The sequence below is a fragment of the Elephantulus edwardii genome, unplaced genomic scaffold (genome assembly GCF_000299155.1).
Source record: "Elephantulus edwardii isolate Elephantulus edwardi_28Jun2011 unplaced genomic scaffold, EleEdw1.0 scaffold00058, whole genome shotgun sequence".
Classification (NCBI taxonomy): Eukaryota; Metazoa; Chordata; class Mammalia; order Macroscelidea; family Macroscelididae; genus Elephantulus; species Elephantulus edwardii.
The window spans coordinates 8,043,289-8,052,347 of NW_006399808.1; the positions used below are offsets into that span (position 1 = coordinate 8,043,289).

Here is a 9,059-nt window from a genome sequence, read left to right on the forward strand (position 1 = left end):
GTGTGGTTGGCACAGGATAGAGCAGGGTTTAGAGCTGTTGTGCATAGGGTCGCTATGAGTCGGAAACGACTCGACGGCACATAACAACAACAACAACATACTTGTAGACAGCATATTCATGGATTTTCAGGTTTTTTTTCCCCAATCTGCTCCTCTTTTTCTTTTTAGTGGTGCATTCAAACCATTCACATTCAGTATATGATTATTGAGAGGGAGGGTTTTATTGCTATAATTTTATTGAGTTCTTTTTACTGTTGTTGTTAGTTACTTTGGTCCATCCTGCTTTCTGTGGCACCTCTGTAAGAAGGACATCTCTCAGTGTTTCCTGCAATGCTAGTCTTGTTTTTACAAACTCCCTTAGGTTCTGTTTTTTTGAGAATATCTTGCTCTCTCTTTCATATTTGATGGACAATTTTACTGGGTACAGTATTCTTGATTGACAGTTGTGTTCTTTGAGTGTTTAATATATGTCATTCCACTGTGTTTTTGTTCACACGGTTTCTGCTGACAAATCGGAACTTAGTCTTATTTGCTCTCCTTTGTAGGTTACTCTTTGTTTCTCCCTCACTGCTTTCAGAATTCTCTCCTTATATTTGGTTCTGGGAAATTTGACTATGATAAGTCTTGGTGTTTTGTTTTTTTTTTGCAGTCTATTCTATATGGTGTTTGTTCAGCTTCTTTACATTCTCACATTCTTCACTAGGCCTGAGAAGTTTTCCTCTAGTAATTCTTTCACACAACTTGGTGAGCACATCCAGGGCAGCATCTGTTAGCTGAAATATGTCAATTGGTATGCCATCTATTCCTGGTGCCTTATATTTTGCTATTTCCTTCAAAGCAGCCTGAACTTCCCTGGACATGCTCACCAAGTTGGGCCAAGAAATCTGGAGAACAACCACTTGGCCAACTGACTGGAATAGATCTATATTTGTTCCCATTCCAAAGAAAGGTGACCCAACAGAGTGTGGAAACTATAGAACTATAGAAATCATTGATTTCACATGCAAGCAAGATTCTACTGAAGATTATCTAAAAATGACTGTAACAGCACATCAGCAGAGAACTGCCAGAAGTCCAGGCTGGGTTTTGAAGCAGTTGTGGTACTAGGGATATTATAGCTAATGTTAGATGGATCTTAGCTGAAAGCAGGGAATACCAGAGGAATGTGTATCTGTGTTTCATTGACTATGCAAAGGTGTTTGACTGTGTGGACCATAACAAACTGTGGCTGACTCTGAGAGGAATGGGAATCCCAGAACACTTAATCGTGCTAATGAGAAACCTATACTTGGACCAAGAGGCAGTCATCAGAACAGAGCAAGGAAACACTGCATGGTTCAAAATTGAGAAGGGTGTACGGCAGGGATGCGTCTTATCTCCATATCTTTTGAACCTGTATGCAGAACAGATTATCTGGGAGGCTGGGCTCTATGAGGAGAAATGTGGCATCAGGATTGGTGGAAGATCTATCACCAATCTGCGTTATGCAGCTGCACAACCCTGCTTGCTGAAACTATGGAGGACCTGAAACGCTTGAGGAAACTTAGTAAAATTCCCTTTGTCCTGACTGATCCTAGAAGGTCAGCAGGGCTTAAGAAAACTCAGTCAATTTCTTGCTGATCTGGTTGCTCTTGGTGGGTAGATCCCACAGCGGCTATGCTGGCAGTTTCTGCCAGGGGCTGCAGTTCACTGCTCCTGTGGCTCCCAAACGAATTATTTTAATAGAAGTTCTGACTCAAATTCCTACTGTCCACATGACACTACATCAGTCTCAATTAACACTCATGATAGTAGTAGTCAAGAAATCAAGAGATGTGTTGACATGGGGAAATTTACTGTCAAGGACCTCTGTAACTTGCTGAAGAGTAAGGATGCCAGTTTGAAAACTGATATATCGTTTCAATTGCTTCCTATGCATCAAAAAGTTGGATAATGACTAAGGATAATTGATGAAGCCTCGATGGTTTTGAATTGTGGTATTGGAGAGGAGTACTGAATATGCTATAGATTCTCAAAAGAACAAACAAGTTTGTCTTGGAGGAAGTACAACCAGATTTCACCTCATAAGCAAGGATGATAAAACATTTGTTTAAGATCCTTTGGGCATGTCGTCAAGAGGGACTTCCTGGGAAAAACACAACATACTGGGAAAGGTCAGAGAAAGAAAGGGTGACCCTTTATGAGCTGTATTGATACAGTAGCAACAATAATGAATTTGGATATGATGGATATCATGATGACAATGCAAGATAAGGCAAGGTCTGGTCTGTTTTTTATAGGGTCACTGTGGGTTGAAATTGACTCAAGGGCACCTTGACACAAGAAACAAGAAGTTCTAGGTTCCAACCAGGTACATGTGACTAGAGAGTCTGTGTTCTCAATCACTAAACACTTTCCAAATGTACTATTGTGATGGAGAATAGATACTCTTCTTCCTGAGCACTCAGAAACTCTGCCTACACTTTTTACCATTTAGTGTCAAGTGGGACTGTGGTGCTTTCTAGCCAAGAAGCTGTGGATGAAATTTCCATTGAAGAGAAGGCAACTCTCCATTTTCTCTTTCCCCTAGAAGTAATGGAGAGAGTGGAGTTATAAGATGACTGGTACCTCAACCCCTGCATCAGTCACAACACTGCCAATGACTGCTCTGCCTTCATTTAATTTCATATGAGCAAGATATGAACTTTATATTTGCAAACTTCTGAGAATTCAAGACTTTGTGTGTTAATGTAACACAATACAATATTCTTTTTTATTTTCTTTTTTTGCCTGAATACATTTTAATTTATTATTAATTTCAATGAAAATGTACAGAGACTTTGGGTTTCCATTCATTCATTGTTGCACTTGTCTCCCCTCCCAACCCTTCCCCCTAGTAATCTACCCTCTTGAAAAAGTAAAAGAAAAATTTTTTTCATTGTTTTACAATCCCTCCCCCCAGGTCCACTTCACTATGCAGCCTTCGCTCTGGACTCCTGTCATGGCAAAAATATCTAATAACATATCCCTCTTAAAGAGTTTTCTCCCTCATCTGTTTCAATGCAGTATACATTATGGAACCCATTTTTCTCAATTTCCCCCCAACCCCGATGTCAGTCCCATTTTACAACAGTGGCACTATGCAGTATTTGTCCTTTTGTGACTGAGATACTTCACTCAGCATAATGTCCTCCAGGGTCACCAATTTTGAATAATATTACATGAGTTCTTTGTTTTTCAATGCAGTGTAGTATTCCATTGTGTGGTTATAGCACAGCTTCTCTATCCATTCATTTGTTGATGGGCACTTAGGTTGTTTCCAACTCCTTGCTATTGTGAACAAACCACAATAAACATGGGTGTGCATATATCTGCTTGGATGTCAGTTATAGTCTCTTTGGGATATATTCCCAGTAGTGGAATTACTGGGTCAAATGGTATCTCTATTTGCAACTTTTTGAGGAAGCGTCATACCGCCTTCCACAGTGGTTGCACCATTTTACACTCCCACCAATAGTGAATAGGGTTCCAGTTTCTCTACAACCTCGCCAGCATTTGTTGCTTGCTGTTCTGTTAAATTTTGCTAATCTGACTAGGGTGAGATGACATCTCATAGTTGTTTTGACAATACAATATTCTTGCCTCTTTTGTTCTCTTCACTAGCATTCTATCTTATAGGACTAAAAAGATGTGCCACATCATCTCATTTTCAAACATTTGTAATTTTGTTTTATTATTATAAAAGAATAAATCACTAATTACATAAATAAATCTCACTACTGATCATCTATGTTGATGGTGTTTCCCTCATCAAGTATGATCTCCTTAGAAAGTCAGAGAATATATTTTGTATTTCATTGTTAACCTAGTTTAGGCATAAATTTAGGGCTGGAACAATGCTAGTTAATTGTTAAATCTCTACTACTTGGGGGGGGGGGAAGTATGCCTTTACTCTAGCTTGAAGATATTAATACTCATTACACTTTCTAAAAAAAAATCTAAAAACCACTTTTTTTATTAGACTTTTAAGTTTGACTTGAAAACCTTATTCTATTTATAAGTCTAGCAAATTTTAGCAATTACTTTAAAGTAGTCTTTAAGTAATAATTTGTTCCCATTTACACATTCCATTAAATACTTTCAACATTTAAAACTGCATTTATAAATGTAATATATTCTATTTCCTTTTCAGAGTACTTCAATTGTCTAACAGAGGAACCTTCCCAAGGATCTAAGTACTTAATAAATCTAATAAACTGAATGTATAGATATAGTAAATCTTAATTGCTATTAAATGTTTCATGACTGTACATAAACTCAGCAAGATTTCTACTTACTAACCAAACATCTAAACGATTTGATTATCCATTTTTATACAAACTGAAATACATAAAAATGTTGAAAGTGCTGTGCAAAGACATTTTCCCCCCTAAACTACTTGAGAAGTTGCCAGCCCCATCACCTTTGAATATTCTAGTATGTTTTTCTACAAGCAAGGCTATGCCCCTACCTACTTCAACACAATCACTACAATCAAGGCATTAGCACTGGTGCTTTATTACCACTCCTTCTTCAAATCCTATCCCAATTTTTGCCAAAAGTCCTGAAAATGTCCTTTAAGACAGAAGGATATTTCCTTCGTTGCCATCTTTCAGACCTGGAACGGAGAGGCTTATAAAGTGAACACACATATTCATGAGGGATATTCTTAGAACAACCGTCTAAGACCCAAAGGGTGGCATTTGTCCAAAGACAAAGTTTAAAGAGCAGAAACAAAGGATGAATGGAAACAGGAAGCCTAGGAAGGAAGTGAGAAGTGTGCTGTTACACTGAGAGGTTTCAACTAATGTGAAAGAAATAGTGTATAAATTTTTGAATGGGAAACTAATGCGCTCTGGAAACTCACACCCAAACCTCAGTAAAATGTTCAAAGTTGTTATTATTATTATTATTACTAATACTACTACTACTAATAATAATAAAAACTACCTAAAAGTGGAAGAATCCTGTCTTCATTTAGTTGTCATAGCTCTTTATTTTCCTCCAGTCTGGAATTTTCCTGTCTTTCCTTAACTTTCACGTCCTTGATATTTTTGAAAGTTACTGGCCAGTTATTTGTAGAATCTTCCTCAGTTTGGGCATGTCTGATCCTTATGGTTAGATTTAGGGTATACACTTGGGACAAAAATATGATGGAAGCAATGCTAAATTCTTCTCATGCATAATTTCAGTTTGCCTAATGATTGATCATGTCCACATAGATCACTTGATTAATGTGCTATCTGTTCCCTATTCCATTCTTGGACTACCCAGTCTATGCTGCCTTCTGCAGGGACCCCTTTCTCTTCTTGCTCCGGCTTTGACACCCCACCAGCCCCTTCTCTATCTGGGCTCTGAGATTCCATTTTGGGCCATTTCTTCAGGCTTTTGGGCTGAATTGTTTGGGAAGAAAAGGGAAAAAGAAGAGAAAGACAAAGAGTTTGCCTTAGTTATCTTAGCTGCTGTAGCAAACATAGCCCAAGTGGATCACTTTAATGGTTTATTTTCTCAGTTTAAGAAGCTGAGTCTGAATTTAGAGTGCCGGCTGGAGAAGACTTTCTTTCTCTGAAAGAATACCTTTGTCTCTTCGTCTCCCTCTTGATTCCTTGGACACGGTGTGTCCTGGCAGCTCTCTTATTCCATCCCTCTTTTGAGTCTCTGATTTTCCTAATCTGCTCTTTTTATAACTCAAAGGAGATTGACTCAAAATATATCCTGCACCAATCTGCTTCATTAATGTAACAAAAATATCCCATTTCCAAATAAGAGTGTGGTCACTGGCTTAGAGGTTAGGATTTACAACATATTTTGAGAGGCTATAATTCTATTTTTAACAGTATTGATTATATATTTGAAATAGAAATCAGAGGTTGAGCTATTATTATACTAATTGGACAAGTGCTTTGAAGCACTTTATAATAAATATTAAGAATATACAAATATCATAAGCAAAAATATTATTATTAAAAATTTGCCTCTTAAGTATTTCCATATTCTCTATCTTCCTGGATTTGGAAGATATGTATTCATTAAGAGGATCCTTCCTTTATGTCACATGATTTTTTAAGTTAACATTTCACACAATTTTAAACACTATTTTATTTGGATAAAAAAAAATAAAAATTTTTGCCAATTCTATACCTTTTTACATATGTAAGTCAATGGTCCTGGAGACTAAGGTTCACCTGATCCAGGCCATAGTCTTTGAAATGAGTCAGAGAGCTGGATAATGACTAAGAATTATAGAAAGAGAATTGATGCCTTTGAGTTGTGGAGCTGGAGAAAAGTATTGAATATACCATGGGCTGCCAGGAGAGCAAGCAGATTCATCCTAGAGAGGGTGAAACCAGGCTGCTTCTTGGCGACAAGGATTCTGAAGCTTTGTCTGACATACTTTGGACATGTTGCAAGGAAGGACCAGTTCTTGGAGAGGGACATCATGGTTGGAAGGGTGGAAGGACAGAGAAAGAGAAGACCCTCAATGAGATGGATTGTTTCAGTGACTAGGGTAATGAGGGTAGGTGTGTCAGAGATAGTAAATTTGGCACAAGATAAAGCAGGTTCAGAACTATTGTATATAGTCACAAGTGACTCAACAACACATAACAACAATAAGTCAGTGGCACTGGTTACACTTATCATGTTGTGTAGCCATCTTCATTGTCTCCCCTCATAACCAAGCAGTGGCTCCCTTTTTTTCTTTTCTCCTGCTGGTAAACACTGTTTTCTATACACTTGCCTATTTAAGTATTTAATGAAATGGTATCATATAATATTTGTCATTTTGTGATGAAGTTGTTTCACTCAGTATAAAGTTTTTAAGTTTCATCTGTGCTGTAACATCTGTCAGATCATTATTTCTTTTTATGGCTGAATAATATTCCATTGCATGAATATGCTAAGGAGCTCTGGTAGCTTAACGGTAAGGATTTGCACTGCCAAACCAAAGGAACATAATTCTAATCCACCAGCTGCTCCACAGGAGAAAGATGAGCAATCTCCTCCCATGTCATTTTATTGTTCTTAGGTGCTATCGATTTGAGTATGACTCATAGTGACCCAACAGATCTGAACTCTGTCCTATCCTGGGCCATCCTCATCATCTCTTACACACTTGAGCCCATTGTTGCAGTTACTGTGTTAATCCCTGTCATTGGGGGTCTTCCTCTTTTTCACTGACCCTATGCCTTTCCAAGTGTGATGTTCCTTTTCAAGGATAGCTTCCTTTAGCAATATGTCCAAGGTAAGAGAGACAAAGCTAGCTTTGTATCCTTGCCTCTAAGGAGTACTGTAGCTGTACTTTTTACAACACAGATCTGATTGCTCATTTAACAATCCATTAAATATCCAGTATTCTTCCCCAATACCACAACTCAAAGACATCAATTCTTCTTCTGCCATCCTTATTCATTGTCCATCTGTCAGATGCATAACACGTGATTGAAAAGACCATAAGCCTGAATCAAATGCACGTTGGTCTTCAAATTGACATCATTGCTCTTGAGTATTTTGGAGAGGTCCTGGATAGCAGACTTTCCCAAAGCAATATATCTCTGGATCTGCTTATTGCTGGTACCAAGTGTGTTGATTATTGATCCAAATGAGATTAAATCATTGACAGTTTCAATCTTTTCTCCATCTATCATGATATTGCCTATTGGCCCAGTGGTGAGGACCCTTGTTTTCTTGATGTTGAGATGTAATCCTAGTGTTTCAAATCTTCCTCACTTTCCACAAGCAAAATTGCCTTTTGCTATTATACTGCCTCTCAGAACCTGTGAGTTAGTTCTGATTCCGCTGTACACAATAACAGCTACTCATTGCTGTGTTTTATTTATCCATTGATGGACATTTAGGTTGTTCCCACCTTTTGGCTATTATAAATGATGCTACCAGGAACATTGGTGCATCCACTCAGGCTCTAAGGCTCCCTCACTTACTTGAGATCACAGTACTAAGAGAAATATGGGCTGCTAATGGGACTGTCCTTGGTGACCTTGAGCAGGTGGCCTGCTGTGTCCTGGGGTCACCCACAGGGGCTATGAGAACTGCTTTTACTTATCCTGGTCGATTGAAATCAATGAGAGTGGGAGTATTTGTATAATGCAAATCCATAAATGTTATAAATTGTTTTTTTTTGGTTTTGTTTGTTTGTTTTGCCTTTTAGAACTGGTTGTTAAACCTTTTCAGGACCCCACTGCACTGTTTTGTTAGGCTCAGTCAAGACCTTCCAGGATTCTACGATTTCCCCTCTCTCCATCCCCAATCCCAACTCATTCAGCACCCAGACCTGATTTTAATGCTGTGAACTTCTGTTCCATTCTCCCTTTCCTGTTTAGGTTCCAGATTAGGGACCTTTTTGCAGAGGAGACCCTGGCCTCACAGTCCTGGGTGTAGGCACCCCCTCCCCCCATTGGCTGGTCCCCTCCAGTCCATAAGCAACCACAGCCCTTTGCCTTAACACCTGGCTCCAGTCTGCAGACAAAGGACTCCTGCTGTGGTACTGAGCCTCATGATCCAGGCCGGAAAACTGCAGACCAGGCTTTTAAACACACATTCAGGTAGACAGCCGAGCAGGACTAAGGCTGTGTCTGGCTTCTGGTAGACCAAGTGGTTCCCTGTCTGTGGGAACCTTGGTGTGGCCTTCCCACTAGGAGGTCATGCCCAGATAATTTATTGGGCTGTAATTGTTGAAAGAATAGTTCTTCAGGCCTTTCATTCAGTCCAAAAATATTTCTTTATTGAGTTCTCAGCCTTGTGCAATGGGGAGGAAGGGTTCCTGTGTGTGTGGTTGTATAGGTGTGTATATCTGGAAAGGAAATGAAGGATGTGTGTATGATGGGTACTTAATGGGTGTGTGTACAAGTGTAGACGTGTGTGTGTGTGTGTGTGTGTGTGTGTGCGCATGTTCTCTGAAAGGAAATGGAGAGCATGCAAAAGTGCTGAGAAAGAAGTAACAAAGAGACCAAGACTCAGTCTCACCTCTCCCATAGTTCACCAGCAGAATATGCTCAATGAGAATTCAATGGTAGAAACAGAAC

General features: G+C 39.0%; 1 pseudogene; it reads left to right on the forward strand.

The window, feature by feature from the left end:
• LOC102851948 overlaps positions 1-8,415 on the forward strand; it is a 43,437-nt pseudogene extending 35,022 nt beyond the window's left edge.
• The last annotated feature ends 644 nt before the right edge of the window (positions 8,416-9,059 follow it).